Source organism: Scyliorhinus canicula, chromosome 1 (assembly GCF_902713615.1).
Source record: "Scyliorhinus canicula chromosome 1, sScyCan1.1, whole genome shotgun sequence".
NCBI lineage: Eukaryota > Metazoa > Chordata > Chondrichthyes > Carcharhiniformes > Scyliorhinidae > Scyliorhinus > Scyliorhinus canicula.
In genome coordinates, this window is record NC_052146.1 from 302,856,473 (window position 1) to 302,878,114 (window position 21,642).

Consider the following 21,642-nt stretch of genomic DNA (forward strand, 5'->3'; position numbering starts at 1 on the left):
ACCTGGGACCTTGGGGAGCTGTGAAATCCCTAATTCTTTCTCCCCGGCAACATCAACACCGGTCTACCATCAACACCACTTTCTCCTGTAATATAAATTGCCGTGATTTGTTGGAAATTTGGTATTCTTGCATTTGTACTGATGAGTGCCAGACATAAAGTTTCAGCAACCTGTCTCTTTTTTTTTGGCAATGTTCAAATTCTGTATTACCAGGACACTATTAGATGTCATGTTTTTAGACATGGTCACCCCGCAGTTTAAGGAAGTGCAGTCAGAGAGGGAACAGGAGAGCAGAAGAAACGGGGGGAGGCAGGTCATCAAGAACCCGATTTCAAGCAGCGAGAGTGACGGCTCCTCTGGCGAGCGCGGCCAGAGCCAATTTCACGGCACTGTAGGTGGCGCAGCTGCACAGGGGGGAAGGAGTGAGGGTGGAGGAGCAATAGTGGTTGGCGACGCGATAGTGAGGGGCGCAGACAGGCATCTCTGCGCCCACAGACGTGACTCCGGGATGGTATGTTGCCTCCCTGGTGCCAGGGTCAAGATGTCACTGAACGGCTGCAGAGCATTCTGAAGGGGAAGGGTGAAGAGTCAGAGGTCAAGGTTCCTATTGTTTCCAACGACATACGCAGAAAAAGGGATGAGGTCCTGCACCAAGAATTTAGGAAGCTGGGTAGCGGATTGAAAAGCAGGACGTCAAAGATTGCAATCTCTCAAATTACTCCCGGTGCCAATGCCAGGAAGCACGGGAAAAGGAGGATAGAGAATTGAATGCATGGCTGAAGAGATGGTGCATGAGGGAGGGCTTTAGTTTCCTGGATCACTGTGTCTGTATCCGGGGGCCGGTACAAGTCAGGCGGGTTACAGCAGAACTAGAATACAATCAATATCTTTGCGGGCAGGTTTGCTAGTGCTGCTGGGGGGGAGGGGGGGCAGGCACAAAGGAACATGGAAGGCTGGATGGCATTTATTTTCATACAAGGAGTCTAACAGGTAAAGCTGATGAATTGAAGGTGTTGATTAGCACATGGGAGTGTGATATTACTGCTATCACATGGATATGGTTGAGGGAGGGGGACAGGACTGACAAGTGCTGCAGTGAGGAGGAGGATATCTTTGCAGGCTCCTCAATTGAGGCCATAGGGAGCTTAAAAACGGAAATGGGGCAATCATATTGTGCTATAGGCCCTGAAACAGTCAGGGAGAGATAGAAGAGCAGATACGTCGGCAAATCTCAGAGAAGTGCAAAATTGATAGGGTAATAATAGTAAGTGATTTCAAGTGTGAAAGGTTTAGAAGGTGCGGAATTCTTCAAATGCACCCAGGAGAGCTTTTTGAGACAGCAGGCAGAAACTCCCACCAGAGAGGGGGTCTAATATGACCTAGTTTTAGTGGATGAAGTTGGGCAGCTGGTAGAGGTGTCAATGGGGGAGCTTTCTGGTGATGGTAACTCAGTTACTCAGCACGATTTATGGTATTTATGGAAAAGGACAGAGATGGATCAGAAATAAGGGCCGGATTCTCCCCCAACCGGCGGGGTGGATCGTACCGGCGCTAAAGAGTGGTGTGAACCACTCCGGCGTCGGATCGCACAGAAGGTGCGGAATCCTCCGCACTTCCGGGGGCTAGGTCGGTGCTGGAGTGGTTGGCGCCGCACCAACCAGCGCCGAAGGGACTCTGCCAGCCGCCACGAGTTGGCGCATTCACAGGAGCGCCAGCGTGTTCTGGTGCATGCGCTGAACCGCTGACGTGATCCCTGCGCATGCGCAGGGGTTTCATTTCCGCGCCGGCCATCGTGGAGCTTTACACAGGCCGGCGCAGAGGGAAAGAGTGCCCCCACGGCACAGGCCCGCCGCAGATCGGTGGGCCCCAATAGCGGGCCAGGTCACCGTGGAGGCCCCACCCCCTGGCCGGATCCCCTCGCGCCCCCCCCCCCCCCCCCCCCCCCCCGAGGACTCCGCAGGCTGCCCTCAGAGCCAGGTCCCGCCGGTACTGACCTGGTCTAATCCACGCTGGCGGGACTGGCCGAAAACGGGCGGCCGCTCAGCCCATCGGAGCCCAGAGAATCGCAGCGGGGGGGGGGGGGGGGGGGGGGGGGGGGGAGGGCACTGCCAACGGCCCCCGACTGGCGCGGCGCGATCCCCGCCCCAGCTAAACAACCGACACCGAAGAATTCGTTGGAGCGGCAGGGCGGGATTCACGTCGCCCCCCCCCAGGCGATTCTCCGACCCGGCGCAGGGTCGGAGAATCCCGCCCATGGTTTCTGAATTGGGGGAAGGTTGATTTTAATAGGATAAGGTGCCCTGGAGGTTACCATTCATCAGAAGCTGGACTAGCCACATTAATACTGTGGCTATCAGGAGAGGTTAAAGGTTAGGAATCCTATGGCGAGTAACTCACCTCCTGACTCCCAAAGCCTGTCCAACATCTACAAGGCACAATTCAGGAGTGTGATAGAACATACAGTGCAGAAGGAGGCCATTCGGCCCATCGAGTCTTCACCGACCCTATTTAAGCTTCACTTCCACCCTATCCCCGTAACCCAATAACCCCTCCTAACCTTTTTGGTCACTAAGGGCAATTTATCATGGTCAATCCACCTAACCTGCACGTCTTTGGACTGTGGGAGGAAACCGGAGCACCCGGAGGAAACCCACGCAGACACGGGGAGAACGTGTAGACTCCGCACAGACAGTGACCCAAGCCGGGAATCGAACCTGGGACCCTGGCGCTGTGAAGCCACAGTACTATCCACTTGTGCTACCATGCTGTAATGGGATACTCTCCACTGTCTGGGTGAGTGCAGCTCCAACAACACTCAAGAAGCTCAACACCATCCAGGACAAAGCAGCCCCGCTTGATTGCTCTCCTTTCCTCAAACATTCCAACCCTCCATCACTGATGAACAGTGGCAGCCGTGTGTACCACCTACAAGATGAACTGCAGTAACTCACCAAGGTTCCTTCAACAGAACCTTCCAAACCCCCGACCACTACCATCTAAAAGGACAAGAGTGGCAGATACCTGGGAATCCCACCACCCGGAGGTCCCCCTCCATGTCACTCACCACCCTGACTTTGAAAAATATTGTCACTCCTTCATGGCCGCTGGGTCAAAACCCTGGACCTCTGTCCCTAACATCACAGTGGGTGTACCTACACGTGAAAGACTGCAGCGAATCAAGAAGGCAGTTCATCATCTGAAGGGTAACGAAGGATGGGCAATAAATGCTGGTCTAACCAGCAACGAACACATTCCTGAAATTCATTTTTTTGAAAAGCCTCACCCCATTCTTGCCTCTGTAATCTCCTCAAGCCACCACGACCCTCTCAGAAAACTGTCATCCTTTCATTGTGGCCTCTTGAGCATCACCGATTTTAATTACTACACCACTGGCAGGTGTTCGGTGAATTGGACATTCTGAATTCTCCCTCGGTGTACCCGGACAGGTGCCGGAATGTGGAGACTAGGGGATTTTCACAGTAATTCATTGCAGCGTTAATGTAAACCTACTTGTAACGCTAATAAAGATTATTACATGAGCAATTTTCGTACCTCCTGCAAACCTCCTCGTCCTTCCCCCACACCTGGGTGGAGGTGACTTATGGAACCAAATTATCAATGAGCCCAAAGTGAAGCCTTGGTGATCACGCTTCTGAAATCCTTCCATGTTCAACATCCATCCACCGTCATCTTTGGGCGATGTTTTTTTGAAATAAATTTTGTGTACCCAATCATTTTCTTTTCCAATTAAGGGGCAATTTAGAGTGGCCAATCCACCTAACCGGCACATCCTTTGGGTTGTGGGGGTGAAACCCACGCAGACACAGGGAGAATGTGCAAACTCCACATGGACAGTGACCCAGGGCTGGGATTTTAATCCGGGTCCTCAATGCCGCAGGCCCAGTGCTAACCACTGCGTGACATGCCGCCCGGCGGGGGGGGGGGGGGGGGGGGGGGGGGGGTTTGTTGATGTAAATAGGATTTGTTGGCAGTTAGTGGACTGGGTTTGAAATTCTGTACCACAACCCTTGAACGGCCATGAATAAATAGGAGAGAATGGATAGAATGGATTTGGGCAGCAAGGTAGCATAGTACTAGCACAGTTGCTTCTCAGCTCCAGGGACCCAGGTTTGATTCCCGACTTGGGTCATTGTCTGTGCGGAGTCTGCACATTCTCCCAGTGTCTGCGTGGGTTTCCTCCGGGTGCTCCGGTTTCCTCCCACAGCCCAAAGGTGTGCAGGCTAGGTGCATTGGCCATGCTAAATTGCCCTTAGTGTCCAAAAAGGTTAAATGGGGATTACTGGGTTACAGGGATACGGTAGATGCGTGGGCTTGAGTAGGGTGCTCTTTGTCAGGGCTGGTGCAGACTCGATGGGCCGAATTGCCTCCTTCTGCACTGTAAACTCAGCAGAGGTGCTAAGGCTCGTCTCTACTGGCTGCCCTGGAGATGCCAGAGGAAAAGGTGGCGCATGGGACAAAGAGTCACAATAAGGCGCAATCCCTTAAAACAGGCATTGTCAAACTCAGGGGTGCGACCCACAGGCTGGGTCACGGGCAGGTGTCGGGAGGGTCACGGAGCCGTCCGTCGCGGCGCTCCCGATCGCTCAAATCCACGAGCAACAGCCGCAGCAGCCGGCTTTTAATAATGCCGGCTGCGAGTGGCCTTCAAAATGGCCAGGAACAGATTTTGAAAATGCGCGATGATCGGGCACGCATGCGCAGTGCGGCCCCATTTTTTAAAAATCTGGTCGTAGCCTTTTTTTTTTCAAGTTCAGGGGGCCAAAGGGACAAAGGGACCCAAAACCATTTCCTCCAATTTTGTCAGCAACAAACAAGGTTAGAGAAAATGGTGGGTCGCGAAGGTCGGCCGGCACGGTTTGCGAAGGCCGGCCGGCGTGGGCCGTGAAGGTCGGCCGGCGTGGGCCGTGAAGGTTGGCCGGCACGGGTCGCGAAGGTCGGCCGGCGTGGGCCGTGAAGGTTGGCCGGCATGGGTCGCGAAGGTCAGCCGGCGTGGGCCGTGAAGGTTGGCCGGCGTGGGCCGTGAAGGTCGGCCGGCGTGGGCCGTGAAGGTCGGCCGGCGTGGGCCGTGAAGGTTGGCCGGCACGGGTCGCGAAGGCCGGCCGGCGTGGGCCATGAAGGTCGGCCAGCGTGGGCCGTGATGGTTGGCCGGCGTGGGCCATGAAGGTTGGCCGGCACGGGTCAAGAAGGTCGGCCGGCGTGGGCCGTGAAGGTTGGCCGGCATGGGTCGCGAAGGTCGGCCGGCGTGGGTCAAGAAGGTTGGCCGGTTGGTAAAAATGTGTCCCCGAATAAAAAGTTTGATAAACACAGCCTTAAAATACAGGAGAGTTGGCCACCTGTACCCAGAGGAGATATAGAGCACAAATATTGTCTGCTTTTCATTTGCTCAATGAATGGTAATGGGGAGCTTGGGCATTTAGCACATCGAATCATAATAAATGGGGTGGCATGTGGCGCAGTGGTTAGCACTGGGGCTGAGGCCACAGGTTCGAAACCCGGCTCTGGGTCAGTGCCCGTGTGGAGTTGGCACATTCTCCCCGTGTCTGCGTGGGTTTCACCCCCACAACCCAAAGATGTGCAGGTTAGGTGGATTGGCCACACTAAATTGCCCCTTAATTGGAAAAAAAAATTGGATACTCTAAATTTATATTAAAAAAAAGATCACAATAAGTAGGAACAGGGGTGCAACATAAGGCCCATCAAGCCTTCTCCACCACTTAATATGATCAGAATAATATAATTGCTATAATTAATTAATAATGTGATGAATCAATATAATTCCTAATGGCCATGCAGTAACAGCACAGATGCCACGAGCATCTGATTGGCACTGAATTGACACCTCACTCACTGAACAGAATATGTCCAAGGCTGGGATAGACAGATTTTTAATCAGTCAGGGAATCAAGGGTTTAAGGTGGGAAAGTGGAATTGAGGATGATCATATCAGATCATTCATGATCTCACTGAATGGCAGAGCAGATTTGATGGGCTGAATGGCTGACCTCTGCCCCTATGTCTTATGGTCAAAGATTCACACTTTATGTGGTCGGAGGTTAGGGCCGGGTTTGTGACACTGCAGGGGATTTTATCCTGCTTCCGAGCGTGAAACTCTCGGATATAAATGTTCCAATTCGCAACGTCAACGTCTCTCATCTTGATAAATTTTGTGCGTCACAAACGAGTACCACATTTTGGCAGTCCATTACCTATTTTCTGGTCAAGTTCCGCTTCAGTGTGTTAATCCCAACTCTTCCTTTATCGTGGCATCAGATTTATCTGGCAAGGATTAAACAGAGGGCCTGTAAGAACACGCTTTGCAATTGTGACTGGCTTTCCGACACTGAACACAATCAGTTAGACAGACAGGCACCTATGTTCTTGTTGGATGATGAATAATTAAACCTCAAGATTCCCAGATAAACGCTGAACAAAATCTCGCAAACAGAAACTCTCAAATAACCTTCTTCTGACAAATAATCTGCTTTGTTGGAAGGACTTCAAGTAAAGACAGCTCATAATGTTCAACACACACCAGTTGATTAGAGAGGTTTGGGGTGGCGGGGGGGGGGGGGGGGGGGGGTTTGCAGGGGTAGACAGGATGCTATTGGCGGGGAAGGAGATGGTGGAATTTTAGAATTCCAGAGCTCAGGACCCAGGCTCCTGAAGGCACAGACTTCAAATGATGCCGTGTCAGGAAACTAAGGAAATTCGGCATGTCCACATTAACCCTTACCAACTTTTACAGATGCACTATAGAAAGCATCCTATCTGGCTGCATCACAGCCTGGTATGGCAACTGCTCGGCCCAGGACCGCAAGGAACCTCAGAGAGTCGTGACTACCGCCCAGTCCATCACACAAACCTGCCTCCCATCCATGGACTCCATCTACACCTCCCGCTGCCGGGGGAAAGCGGGCAGCATAATCAAGGATCCCTCCCACCCGGCTTACTCACTTTTCCAACTTCTTCCATCGGGCAGGAGATACAGAAGTCTGAGAACACGCACAAACAGACTCAAAAACAGCTTCTTCCCCACTGTCACCAGACTCCTAAATGACCCTCTTATTGACTGACCTCATTAACACTACACCCTCTATGCTTCAACCGATGCCAATGCTTATGTAGTACATTGTATATATTGTGTTGCCCTATTATGTATTCTCATGTATTTTCTTGAATTTTGTTTATTTCCCTTTTCTTCCATGTACTGAATGATCTGTTGAGCTGCTTGCAGAAAAATACTTTTCACTGTACCTCGGTACACGTGACAATAAACAAATCCAATCCAATCCAATCCATAGGCGGTCAGAATTGGAGGGACGCAGAGACATCGGAGCTAAGTCGGGCTGTAAGTGGTCACAGAGACAGGGTTCAATACTTTTCTCTCCTGCAGCAACTGGATAATATCTAATCTTAAATTGCGCAGTATTTATTTTTGGCAGGGTACCTTCCCGGGTCTCCATTTGCATCAATCCAATAAGTCTAGGCCTCTGTCCTTATCATGAGGTCAACAGGAAGCTCCACTGTAATACGTGGGGTATGAGAGACCTTTAGAATCGATCCCAAAAAGACAATCCTTTTTTGATAGGTCAACTACAATCACCTTGCCGTTCCATCCCATTCAATTCCTTCTGTACATATCTAAAATTGCTTCCACAAGAACACAAGAACCCCCCCCCCCCCCCCCACCCCCCTCTCTCTCTCAAACAATGTGAACAGCAGTCAAAAGGTTATGTGGAAATGGCTAGAAATATCACGGTTGGAACCCAAATGCAGACCTGATTTTCCCTACCGCTCCCGACTTTCTTGTTCTGCGATCTTTGGTATTTCATCGCAACAAACATTTGCTTTAAAATCTTGCAAATTTAAACTTAGGCCACCCCACAAGTCTCTAAAGTTGGGATAAGCCTGGACTGTTAGCCCATCTTTCCCCTGCACAAGAGTCGATCGACCTGCTGTGCACCCTGAGCAATTGTGGCTTTTTGTGTCAGTGTTTGCAGCGTTCAGTCTATGTCAGGTAGAGAGGGGAAATTATCAAAGGTGAAACAGCAGATTCCAAGGAATTCCACAAAAAAGGAAGTGTTTAATAGGCGTTCGTTGGAATTTGAGGAACTATACAACAAAGGAAGCATTTAAGTGAGGTCACAGAACCCCTTCAGGCAACAGCTCAACATGCCTGAGTGTGGGTTACACCTACCCGACCTAAACAAGTCATCAGAGGCCCTCATTGTTTCATTCTGACAAGTTCCATTGCATCCCCGCCTCAAAGCAGTCCTGTCTTTTGGAAAGACAGGGTTTCTACCAGAAGGCAGCAGTGAAATGAAAGACATAATGACCCGGACATGGGAAAACTGGAAATTAGAGTCAATCCAGGAGTCTGCTCTGCCATTCAATCAGATCAGGGCTGATCTGTATCTTAATGCCATCCATCCATCTTGGCTCCTCCAAGCTTAACACCCGGACTTAACCAAACTCTTTCAACCCCAGTTTTGAAATGTTTAATTGCCCCCCCCCCCCCCCCCCCCTCCCCCAGTCTCAACAGATATTGGGGGAAAGTCCAATTAAGATTTCCATTCTCTGTTATGTGAAGAAAGCCTTTGCGATATCCCTCCTAAACACCAACCTCTGGATCCGTCTGCCAGAGGAAATAAATTTCTCTCCATCAAACGCTCAAATTATTTTAAGCGCCCCAGTTAGACCGCTCCTTAATCTTCTTTAATACAGGGAATACAATGCCACATCCACACAGCCCTGCTTCATTAATGAACCCTATTAGCCCCGGAATCCTCGGAATATCTAAAGAGATGTTCGCCTCCCAAGAGATGGGGGTCAGTTCAAAGCACTCGTCGTTAGTTCTGTCTATGACATGCATGAAAGGCTGTGCTTTGGGTGAGCAAGGAAGTTATATTCAATGAGGTAATGGTTGCACTGCCCACTAATGTGATTCCACCAAACCAGACCAAACCAGTAATGTGCAACCACAGTCGCATTTTTTTCATGCACGTCAGCTGTGGTTCAGTTGGTAGCACATTCACCTCTGACTCACCAAGGTCGCGGGTTCAAATAGCACCCCCAGACCTTCAGCGCAATAACTGAGGCTGATACTGCGGTGCAGTACGACAACAGCACTGTCAGTGGGGGGGTGGGGGGTGGGGGGGGTGGGGGGGGTGGGGGGGTGGGGGGGGGGGGGCGTCTTTCAGATGGGGCCGGGGGCCGGGGGGAATCTCTTCATAGAACGTAAAACCCCAGTGACAGCGGCAGCATCAGCTTATTGCCCTTGAGAAGATAATGGTGAGCTGCCTTCCTGTGCCGTTGCAGTCTCTGTGGTGTAGGGGCACCCACAGCGCTGTTAGGGAGGAGGTTCCAGGATTTTGACCCAGTGACAGTGAAGCAACGGGGATTGTAGTGTGGCTTGGATGACACTTTTCAGAGGGTGGTTATAATGACTTGGAAGGATTGGCGACCACCAAGAAGAGTAACTCGTCCTCTCGGGCATTCAATTCAGGGGCTGGTTTAGCACAGTGGGCTAAACAGCTGGCTTGTAAAGCAGAACTAGGCCAGCAGGCGGGTTCAATTCCCGTACCAGCCTCCCCAAACAGGCGCCTATTTAGCACAGGGCTAAATCGCTGGCTTTGAAAGCAGGCCAGCAGCAGGGTTCAATTCCCGTAACAGCCTCCCCGAACAGGCGCCGGAATGTGGTGACTAGGGGCTTTTCACAGTAACTTCATTTGAAGCCTACTCGTGACAATAAGCGATTTTCATTTTCATTTTTCATAAGCGATTTTCATGCCCTGCAGGGGGTTAGTAGGGACCCGGAGTAAGTCACACAGCTTTAGCTGTGGATACGGGCCTCCGCACTTCTGGTTTTGAGTCCGTGCATGGCGGCGGCCTCCAGCGGCCGTGCCGAGCGAGCTCCACGGCGGACTCGGACCATGGAGGCAGACATAAAAATAAGACCCCTAATCGGCTGCACGCCCGAGCATCTGACCACGTGGATCTTACCCCCGGCCACCTATAAAGGTCCCCCCCCGAGGCTGGTGCTTCTTCAATGGTGGGAGGTCGGTTTAGCTCAGTGGGTTGGACAGCTGCTTCGTGACACAGAGCGAGGCCAGTAGCGTGGGTTCAATTCCCGTACCAGCTGAGGTTGTTCATCAAGGCCCTCCCTTCTCAACCTTGCCCCTCGCCTGAGGTGTGGTGACCCTCAGGTTAAATCACCACCAGTCAGCTCTCCCCCCTCAAAGGGGAAAACAGTACAAATTTAAATGAATCTGCGATTCCCTAATTAACTTGGTCAGGGTAGGGCAGCAGGGTGGTTATGGTAGTGGATGAGCAATGTAGAGGTTTCAACTAATGATCTGAAGACATGAATACCAATTCCTGTACAGTGAGAAGTCTTACAACACCAGGTTAAAGTCCAACAGGTTTGTTTCAAATCATCAGGTGTTGAAGGAACTACGCTCCGAAAGCTAGTGATTCCAAACAAACCTGTTGGACTTTAACCTGGTGTTGTAAGACTTCTTACTGTGCCCACCCCAGTCCAACGCCGGCATCTCCACATTGTGACTCCTTAACAGAAATGGAAATTTGGACTTAATTAAAAATTTCCCTGTGCAAAGTTGCTGGGTTAGATAGAACATACAGTGCAGAAGGAGGCCATTCAGCCCATCGAGTCTGCACCAACCCACTTACGCCCTCACTTCCACCCTATCCACGTAACCCAATAACCCCTTCTAACCTTTTTTTTGGGACGCTAAGGGCAATTTTAGCACGGCCAATCCACCTACCCTGCACGTCTTTGGACTGTGGGAGGAAACTGGAGCATCCGGAGGAAACCCACGCAGGTACGGGGAGAACGTGCAGACTCCGCACAGACAGCAACCCAACGGGGAATCGATCCTGGGACCCTGGTGCTGTGAAGACACAGTGCTATCCACTTGTGCTACCATGCTGGGTTGCATAGGAATGTTGACGAAGGACTGCAACTGAAACAGGTTTACTATAAGATCTTCAGCAGCTCTCTCACGTCATGGCAATGGCCACACTGGTCAGAACTCCTGTGCTGCCAACACCTCACGGTGTACAGGACATGGCAATACATATATGAATGCACTTCCTATACCTGCATGCTGTTATTGAAGGGGTAGCATGAGAAGGTGGAGTTGAGATAGAATATCAGCCCCGATATCTTTGAATGTTGCAACAGGACTGACGGGCGAATGGCACCTTCCCACATTCCTGAGAATAATTCCATTTCAAGATGGTCAAGTGGTGAATGAAGGCGAGCATTTTTCCCCCATTAACTGTCCGAACTTACAAAGGAAGCACGTTTAAAGGTAATTTAAAGGAAGAAGACAGTAAGGAAGAGATGCAGCATGATCGAAAGTTTGACTTAAACCTGCGCAAAGTTTAGCTGAGGATAACTGGAGCTGTGGTTAGCCGTATGAAATGGCCAGTGCATTTTTTCGCTCTTACGCGTGAAGCAGCTGAATCCTTCAAAGGACAAACTTGGAGGGTATATGGAAGGAATTAGAAATGGATTCAGCATGCCAAGGCTGCATCAAAATATAACAGCGGACTAATTGCATATTCACACAATTTTGTTCTTGAAGCTGTCGTTAGTTGTTGGGGACTTTTAAGCTGGAAACTATCCATCAGGACACAGGACCAGATGATCATAAGATAACTCCAGGTGAGGAACGTCATTCAGAGCTTCCAGCCTCCACCATCTTAAATCAACCATCCAGAAAGATCCTTTTTTAAATTCATTTTATGGGATTTGAGCATCGCTGGCTGGGCCACCATTTGTTGCCCATCCATTGATGCCCTCGAGTAGATGATGGCGAGCTGACTTCTTGAACGGCTGCAGTCCATGTGGTGTAGGTACACCTGCAATGCTGTTAACGAGAGACTTCCAGGATTGTGACCCAGTGACAGTGAAGGAACGGGGATATATTTCCAAGGCAGGATGGTGAGTGATTTGGAGGGGAACTTGCAGGTGGTCATGTTACCAGGTATCTACCATCCTCGACCTTCTGGATAGTCATGGCTTTGGAAGGTGCTTGCTCAGGAGCCTTGGTGAGTTCCTGCAGTGCATCTTGTAGATGGTACACATAGCTGCCACCGTGCGCCGATAGCGGAGGGATTGAATGGTTGTGGAAGGGGTGCCAATCAAGTGGGCTGCTTTGTCCTGGATGGGGTTGAGCTTCTTGAGTGTGGTTGGAGCTGCACTCATCCAGGCAAGTGGAGAATATTCCATCACGCCTCTGACTTTGTGTCTTGTAGATGGTGGACAGGCTTTTGGGGGGGGGGGTCAGGAAGTGAGTTACTCACTGCAGGATCCCTCGCCACTGAACTGTTCTTGCAGCCAGAGTATTTATATGGTTAGACCAGTTCAGCTTCTGATCAGTAGTAACCCACAGGATCCTGAAATACGTGTCTTGCAAGAATTGTTCACTGAAGTCCAGAGTTTTGCCTCCATGTCTCTGTGTGGAAATGTATTTCATACAGTGATTGCGCATTGATATCAGCGTTGCTATTAGGGGAGTCAACCATGGCTCAGTTGGCAACGCTGTTGCCTCTGAATCACAAGATTTTGGGTTCAAGTTCCACGCCAGGGCGCGAGTGCAAAAGGCAAAGCTGTCCACTTTAGCACCAAGGGAGTTTTATACTGTCGGGGTGCCGGCCTCTGAAGGAAATGTTAAAGCGAGTTAGCACCTGTCCACCTGACCAGGAAGTGAAAGATCCCATGTGGCATTATTTCGAAGAAGAGCAAAAGAGTTATCCTTGGTGTCCTGGCCAACAGTCATCTCCCGAGCAACAATACAAAATAGAAACAAGTTATCTGTTCATTACCACCTTGATGCCTGTGGGATCTTGCTGTGCATAAACTGGCTGTCACATTTTCTTCATTGGAACAGTGACGACACTTCAAACTGAAGTGTGTAAGTCACTTTGGGATGTCCAATGGTTGTGAAAGGTGATATATAGATTATGGTCTTATGGTCTAATCATGTATTTGCAGCCTTCCCTGTTCTCCCAATGACATTCTTTAACAAAGTAATACCCAGTTTTCTATTTTTCCACTCCTTTACCAGTTTTACATCCCTCTGTACTATCACCTCTCAACACCCCCTTGCGAAAATGAAGAGTGCAACTTTCTGTAATTTTGCCTCCTAACTTGAAAGATGGTCGAAGGGATCAGCCTCCCAGGTCTTCTCTGCACTGATCCCACTGGAATGTCTCCCCTTTAATCAGTGACCATTAATCCTAACACCATATCATTGCAACCTCCTCCAACTTACACTGGCTGTGTAGCTTAGCATTCCTCCATTGCAACACTGAGTTGCCTTGGGATGTCCTAGAGATATAGAAGGTGCCATACAAATGCGTGGTTTTTAGAAATACTTTCCATCCATTTGCTGAGCTGAGAGCCCCGACTTCCATTATTCCATTTAAACTGCTGTACCAAGGTAAAACATTGCTTGAATATACCTCGTTCTCTCAGATGTAGTTTGTCAACTGCATAATGTTTATTTATAAGATGAAGAGTTTGCAAGTGCTTATAGTTTCTGCCACCGGTACTTTAAATGTCTGGATTATAGAGACTTCTATAGGGCTGAGTAAAGGCATTTTTAAAAAGAAAGTTAGGAATGAATGACTGTTTTTAAAGCTTTCTCACACATTCCACTGTTACTCTCGGACTTGTTGGTTCTGGGTGAATGGGCCTGGATTTGCCAAAGGTTGGCGGGGAGGGTATCAGAGCCATTTGAGGTAGGTAGAGGAACATGGGTTGACATGGAGGGTATTTGAGGCCATTCTTAGCCAACCTGATAGAAATGGGGAGGGGGGGGGGGGGGGGGGTGTTGCTTGGCAATGTGGCCGTGAATCCTGAAATTAGCTCCCGCTTTAAATGTCCGTGGAGGCTCCAGACTGTGATAATCCAGCCCAGTGGCTCCAACGTGCCCCACTGCCCTGCTCTTTCCCAATAAAGCTGCAATTTGTTACCCGTTCAAGCATTCACCCAATCCTCCTTTGAAAGTTACCATCGATCAGTTTCCACAGCCCTGTCAGGCAGTGCATGAGGTGTAAGAAAATGTTTTCACACATCACCTCTGGTTCCTCTGCCAATTACCTTAGATCTGTTTCCTTTGCTTACTGACCCTTTTGTCGCTGGACACATATCTCTCCTTTACTCTGTCAAACACTTCCTGATTTCACCTCGACCAAATCTCCCGTTAATCTGCCTCCCCTTGGACAGCAGCTCCCCAATTAACTGAAGGCCCCGCAGTTCTGGACCTTTGGATCAATCTTTTCCGCCCCCTCCCTGAAAATGGGTGGCTCAGAAATGTCGGCTGAGACCTGACCAGTGAGTAGTAATGCCACCGGTTATAACTTGGTTATGCCTGGTTGATTGGATCTGGGTTAACACTATTGTCAGGCCAGTCTGGAGTGATGCACAAGCTCTTGGTGCAATGTGAAACTATGCATTATTGCAAATCTAGGTTTTACCCTGTTAATGACTGATAATTATTTTGTAATTTCACTAATATTTCCTGCTGTGTCCCATCTGCTTCTGTGCGTTACTTCGTTCACAGAGCGTCACACGAGTGTGAAACTTTCAATTCAAATCCAAAAATAAAAACGCGAATTAACACTTCAGAGCAGAATTTAGGTTAATGTCGAATGGAGCCCCGTTTTGCTCAAATCAAAAGAAGTCGATTTCTAAAGATTTGAGGTTAAAGCTGCTTCGCCGGGTATTGAACTGAAGGCGAATGCAAAACATCACAATTCAGGCCAATAATGTTGTGAAAAAATTTAAATTTAGTTAATATTCAGGGCAGCACGGTGGCGTAGTGGTTAGCACAACCGCCTCACGGCGCTGAGGTCCCAGGTTCGATCCCGGCTCTGGGTCACTGTCCGTGTGGAGTTTGCACATTCTCCCCGTGTCTGCGTGGGTTTCGCCCCCACAACCCAAAAATGTGCAGAGTAGGTGGATTGGCCACGCTAAATTGCCCCTTAATTGGAAAAAATAATTAGGTAATCTAAATTTTAAAAAAAAAATTTAGTTAATATTCTGGACGCGTCAATCTCTGGTATCATTGGGAACGAAGGTCACAGCTCAGGCCTTGAAGACCATCTAGGTCTACACCACCGGTTTAGGACCAAGGGCGTGCTATAACTGCGATGTGGGGGTGGGGTTGGGGGCTGCCGACTTTCAGATGAGATATTAACTAAGACCCCCGTCTGCCTTCTCAGGTGGATGTAATAGACCCCACGGCTCTATGTTAAAGAGTTAGGGAGTTCTCCCAGGGATCCTGGATAATGGCCGTAATTCTCCCGCCGTTGGTTATCAGCAGGATTCTCTGTTCCCGCCAATAGCGCACCCCCTGCCCACGGGTTTCCCGGTGGTGCAGGGTGGCTTCAATGGGAATATCTATTGGCAGCAGCGGTGGCAGAGAATCCCGCCTCCAGCGAACGGCCCGCCGCCTCCCGCTGCCGAGAAGCAGGCGGCTTGGAGGCCAGAAAATCCCGCCCACTATGTATCCCTGAATGAAAGCTACTAAAAAACAGGCTCTCTGGTCGTTAACTAGTTACTGTTTGTGGTAATGTGTTCTTCAAAAATTGGCTGCTTCAATTCCTACGTGACAACGAGACGGTGACGTTGCCTTCCCCCATCCCGGTATTTCAATGATACAACGCAAAATACATCAGTCTCTGTCACAGAGTGTACAACAGACCCAGGCAGAAGGTCTGAGGAAAGCCCCAACTGGGGAAGAGCTCGGGGAACCATTGGCCCAAAGTCACTTGTCCTCCCACACTACACCCATCACATCAATGTGTCAAATGACTCATATACTGCGTCGCAAAATATTGAGAGAGATCAGCTTAATTCAGATTTGAACGGATTGTATACGGACTGTTCCTGCCATCAGCTCAGAGAGCCCATTCTACAGATTGGCCACTCACACGCTGATTAATTCCAAATTTATCCCTTTCAAGTACAGGTCATGTCGACTGTTCCGGACAAGGTGACGGTAAAAGAAAACAGAAAGAGTCAGAAGGGGAATGAAAATACAAAACAGAGGATAAGACGGTGGTTTGTAAACAGGGACGTTGCTGAGGGGCAGCCAACAGCTGTTGGAGAAGGCTGGTTAAAAAGCATCTCGGAAGGTTGGCTTTCGAAGGAATCTACGAGGGCAAGCTGATACTCTTCAGATTATCTCCCCGTACAAATATCGTGGTTGAAAATATGAAATAAAAGCAAAAAAAATACTGGAAATACTCAACAGTTGAGGCAACACCTGTGGAGAGAGAAACAGACTTTTCAGGTCGAGATCTTCAGTTCTGATAGAAGGTCACAGACCGAAACGTTGGCTCTTTTTCTCTCCATGGATGCTGCCTGACCTGCTGAGTATTTCCAGCTTTTTCTGTTTCCATTCAAACATCATCACACTCCTGAAATTGCTTCATGATGTCTGTAACTACCTTGAGTGGGAGATCTGAAACAGACGCATTCAAAATCTGGACTGCACTCAAGCAAGTCTGGGTGATAGTCCCCATACTATTTACAATCTACCTGACAATGGCTACTCGCCGCATTAAAGATCAACTGCCCGCGGGTGTGAGTATTAAACATGGTGTAGATGGGAAACTCTTTAACCTCAGTTGTCTCCGTACCAAAAATGAACTGGCTCCCATGAACATACATAAATCTGCGGTTTGCAGGGTCGCTGCTCACTCTGCACCAGCCATTATCAAATCTTCAATTATGCAAACAAAATACTTGGCCTATCCTTGAATATTGCCTAAACAAAACTCACATGAACCCAGATCTGGTCAGCAAAATATTCCACCTCCCATCTATGTGGACGGGGAGACTCTGAAATATGTTGGATACTTCCCATACCTCATCAGCAACCTCTCTCAAAAGGTTATGATTGACAAGGTGATCCAACACCTCAATTGCATCAGCTCAGACTTCTGCAAAGAATGGGAGTGAGTGTTTAACTGCAAAGATCTCTGCCAGCCCACAAAAGTCCTAGTTTGCAGAACAATTTTCAGCACCGCATTCTTCAACATCAGTGAGACTTGGACCATGTATCAGCAAGGGGGCAAAAGAAATTCCATCAGCAAGGCCTTTATCGCGCACTCTAGATTCAACGAGAGAACCATTAGGCGTCATCCTCGCAGCAAGGGACAGCCGATGGTGATGATAATGAAACAGAGGAAAAGAGTTGAAGAAAAAAAAAACAAAGTCATGCAAACCTTTTACGAAACACTGATTGGCCAGCAGCTAGAATATTGTATCCAATTCTAGGTAGCAGGCTTTATGAAGGATGTCAAAGCCTCCGAGAGGGTACAGGTATAGACAGACCGGGGGTGAAGTATTTCAGTTGTGTGGAGAGACTATCTGGAAATGTTGGAGCAAAGATGGTGAACGGGAGATTTGATGAGAGGTGTTCAGAATGACAAACAGTCTCGATAGAGTAGAGAGGGCAAAATGCTTCCAGTGGCAAACAGGACGGTTAGCAGAGGTCACAGATTGACAAATTAACAAAAGAAACGGGAAAAATGAAGAAGATATTATTTTCACAGAGTACATTGTGATCCAGAATGCGCTACTTAAAAAGGAGGTGGAAACAGATCGATTAATAACTTTCAAAACAAATTACAGAGGAGATGGTGGCTTAACGGTAAAGTTAGTGGGCTGCTAATCCGCAAGCGGGCGGCATGGTAGCACGGTGGTTAGCACCGTTGCTTTGCAGCGCCAGAGTCCCAGGTTCGATTCCCGGCTTGAGTCACTGACTGCGCAGCGTCTGCACGTTCTCCCATGTGTGCGTGGGTTTCTCCGGATGCTCCGGTTTCCTCCCCGAAAGGCGTGCTTGTTGGATGAATTGGACATTCTGAATTTTCCCTCAGTGTACCCGAACAGGTGCCAGAGTGTGGTGACTAGAGGATTTTCATAGTATCTTCATTGCAGTATTATTCTAAGCCTTGTGACAATAAATTATTAATATTATTATAACGATAATGAACTGGGGAGATGGGTTCACATCCCACCACGGCAGCTGGGGGAATTTTAATTGATGATTGATGATACAACGCTAGGGTTGGATTTTCCGACTCCACACCCGTGCCGTGACCATGGGGTCAACAGGGTTTCTCGCTCCCTCCGCCGGCACGGCAAGGGGGGGGGGGGGGGGGGGGGGTGCAGAATAATAATCTTTACTGTCACAAGTAGGTTTACATTAACACTGCAATGAAGTTGCTGTGAAAAGATCGTGCCTGCGGAAACAGCTGGGAAATCCTGTCTTCGTCCCAGTAATGGTGACCATGAAACTATCATCTGGTTCGCTCATGTCCCTTAGCGAAGGAAATCTGCCAGCCTTACTCAGTCTGGCCTACACGTGACTCCAGGCCACAGCAATGCGGTGGCCGACTCTTAAATGCCCTCCGAAATGGCCTTGCAAATGCCGGCATTGTCAGCGACACGCACATCCCATGAAAGAATAAAGAAAATGCTTAAAGTGGTAACACTTAAAATACGATGTATCAATGGGATCATTTCATCAAAGAGGTGGCATAAATATAAAAGACAATACCTCCCTCCTCCTCTGCATCATTCAATGAGAGGGTGTAAGCATGAATATGTTACATTGATGTTTCTTTTGGCCCCATCAGCTGATGATATTATCCATCAGGCACACACAAAAAACATTTTTTTAAAAGGAAGCTCATAGAATTTGCAGTGCAGAAGGAGGCCATTCGGCCCATCGAGTCTGCATCGGCCCTTACAAAGAGCGCCCTACGTAAACTCACATATCTGCCCTATCCCTGTAACCCAGTAGCCCCCACTTAACCTTTTTTTTGGGACACTGAGGGCAATTTAGCATGGCCAATCCACCTAACCCGCACATCTTTGGACTGTGGGAGGAAACCGGAGCACCCGGAGGAAACACACGCAGACACGAGGAGAACGTGCAGACTCCGCACAGACAGTGACCCAAGCCGGGAATCGAACTTGGGACGCCGCAGCTGTGAAGCAATTGTGCTAACCACTGTGCTACCGCGCTGCCCACCAACATATATTTTTTTTAAATGTCTAAATATTGCGAATAAATGAAACATCTGCATACATTAAACTTTTACGCTGTGGGTAAACGTAACGTTAATTTGTTAAGGGAAATACGCGATATGTCTTTGGAAAGCAGGAATCCAATTAGACTCTTTTGGCACGGTGCCAGATGCTGTAATCAAATTCTTCCTTTTAACAAAAATAATTGAATTGGTTGTTCCTTGGCACCGTGCCCAGAGTAGCAAATCAAATTCTCCGTTTCCTGCTGCAGTTCAATGTATTAAATCCAGAACACTCAGTTATACTGTCACATTTCCCAGCTTCTTGGAAGCATGATATGAAAGGGAAGGCGCACGGATTCGAGCACTGAAGTCAGAGACCTGTTGCAAATAGAAAAAACAATTGAGCTTCGCCAATGCCTTGCTGGAATACCGACCATCGACTGAGACAGAACACTTTCCATTTCAAACAACGATTAATTAAATCTCAGGGGGCTGTGTGGACCATAAAACCAAACAACGTAGGAGCAGACGTGGGCCATTCGGCCCACCGGGCCTGCTCTGCTATTCAATAAGATCATGACTGATCTGATGTGATGACCCTCAGCTCCATTTTCAGGCCTCATCCCCATAACCCTTGGTTCCCCAAACTGATTAAAAATCTGTCTATCTCAGCCGGGAACAGACTTAATGATCCCGCCTCTACAGCTCTCTGTAGTGAAGAATTCCACAGATTTATGACCCTCTTGAGATCTAGGGGCCCAGTGGTAATGTGGGGGTGTTTGCGGATGACTGCACAATATTCAGCACCGTTCGTGACTCCGTGGATAATGAAGCAGTCCCTGTCCAATTGCAGCAAGACCTGGACAATATCCAGGCTTGGGCTGACTAGTGGAAAGTTATATTCGTGCCACACAACTGGCAGGCAATATCCATCTCCTACAAGAGAGGATCTAACCATCGCCCCTTGACATTCAACGGCATTACCATTGCTTTCAACATCCTGGGGGTTACCATTGATCAGAAGCTGAACTGGACTAGCCATATTAACACTGTGGCTACCAGGGCAGGTCAGAGGCTCGGAGTCCGATGGTGAGTAACTCACCTCCTGACCCCTCAAAGCCTGCCCACCATCTCCAAGGCACAAGTCTGGAGTGTATTGAAATATTCTCCACTTGCCTGGATGAGTGCAGCTCCAACAACACTCAAGAAGCTCAACACTATCAAGGACAAAGGAGCTCCTCCTTCCACGAACCTTCAAACCCTCTACCTCCGACGTACAGCCATGTGTACCATCTACAAGATTGACTGCAATAACTCACCAAGGTTACTTAGAAAACACCTTCCAAACCCACGACCACTACCATCTAGAAGGACAAGAGCAGCAGATACCTGGGAACTCCACCGCCTGGAGGTTCCCCTCCAAGTCACTCACCATCCTGACTTGGAAATATATCGCCGTTCCTTCACTGTCGTTGGGGCAACATCCTGGAACTCCCTCCCTAACAGCACGGTGGGTATACCTACAACTGAAGGACTGTCGCGGTTCAACAAGGCATCTCACCACCACCTTCTGAAAGGCAACTAGGAATGGGCAATAAATGCTGGCCTAACCAACGACACCTACATCACGTAAATGAATAAAATAAAATGTCACTGGCTTGTAATCTAGAAGCCTGTGGAAATGGATTTGAATTCCACCACGGTGGCTAGTGGAATTTAAATTCAATGAATAAAATCTGGAATTATGAAGCTGTTCCCCAGCAATGAATGAAAATAAAATGAAAATCGCTTATTGTCACGAGTAGGCTTCAAATGAAGTTACTGTGAAAAGCCCCTAGTCGCCACATTCCGGCACCTGTTCGGGGAGGCTGTTACGGGAATCGAACCGTGCTGCTGGCCTGCTTGGTCTGCTTTCAAAGCCAGCGATTTAGCCCAGTGTGCTAAACAGTCCCTGCTCTGCTGTCCTTACCTGGTCTGACCGACATGTTGGCATCGAGACCCACAGAAATATGGTTGAATCTTAACTTGCCCTGAACTGGCCGAGTGAGCCTCTCAGTTCAAGGGTAATTATGGAGGGGCAATAAATGCTGCTGCCGCCGATAAGACCAGCATTATGGACATCAAGGCAGCATTTGACCGAGTATGGCATCAAGGGGCCCGAGCTAAACCGGAGTCAATGGGAATCAGGGGAAAATTCTCCACTGGCTGGAGTCATACCTGGCACAAAGGAAGATGGTTGTGGTGTTTGGAGGTCAACCATCTCCACTCCTGGACATCACTGCCGGAGTTCCTCAGGGTAATGTCCGAGGCCCAACTATCTTCAGCTGCTTCATCTGTATCCCTTCCTTTCATCACAAGGTCAGAAGTGGAGATGTGCGTAGATGACTGCACAATGTTCAGCACCATTCACATCTCCTCAGATAATGAAGCAGTCCAGGTCCAAATGCAGCAAGACCTGGACAATCAATGACATTACCATCCCGGTGTTTTTACAATTCAATCACAGGGTGTGGACTTCAATTATTGTCCTTGAGAAGGTGGTGG

The 21,642-nt window shown here is 48.9% G+C and overlaps 1 protein-coding gene across 6 annotated transcripts in view; it reads right to left on the reverse strand.

Annotated features, from left to right (window-relative positions):
* Positions 1–21,642, reverse strand: part of hivep2a (HIVEP zinc finger 2a) — a 224,562-nt gene that overhangs the window by 35,743 nt on the left and 167,177 nt on the right. For 3 of the 6 annotated variants that reach the window (XM_038816698.1, XM_038816704.1, XM_038816712.1), the window contains exon 2: positions 6,228–6,297. The exons of the other annotated variants lie outside the window; for them this stretch is intronic. The gene's annotated coding sequence lies outside the window, so the exon portion shown is untranslated. The remainder of the gene's footprint in view (positions 1–6,227; positions 6,298–21,642) is intronic. 6 annotated transcript variants of the gene reach the window in all.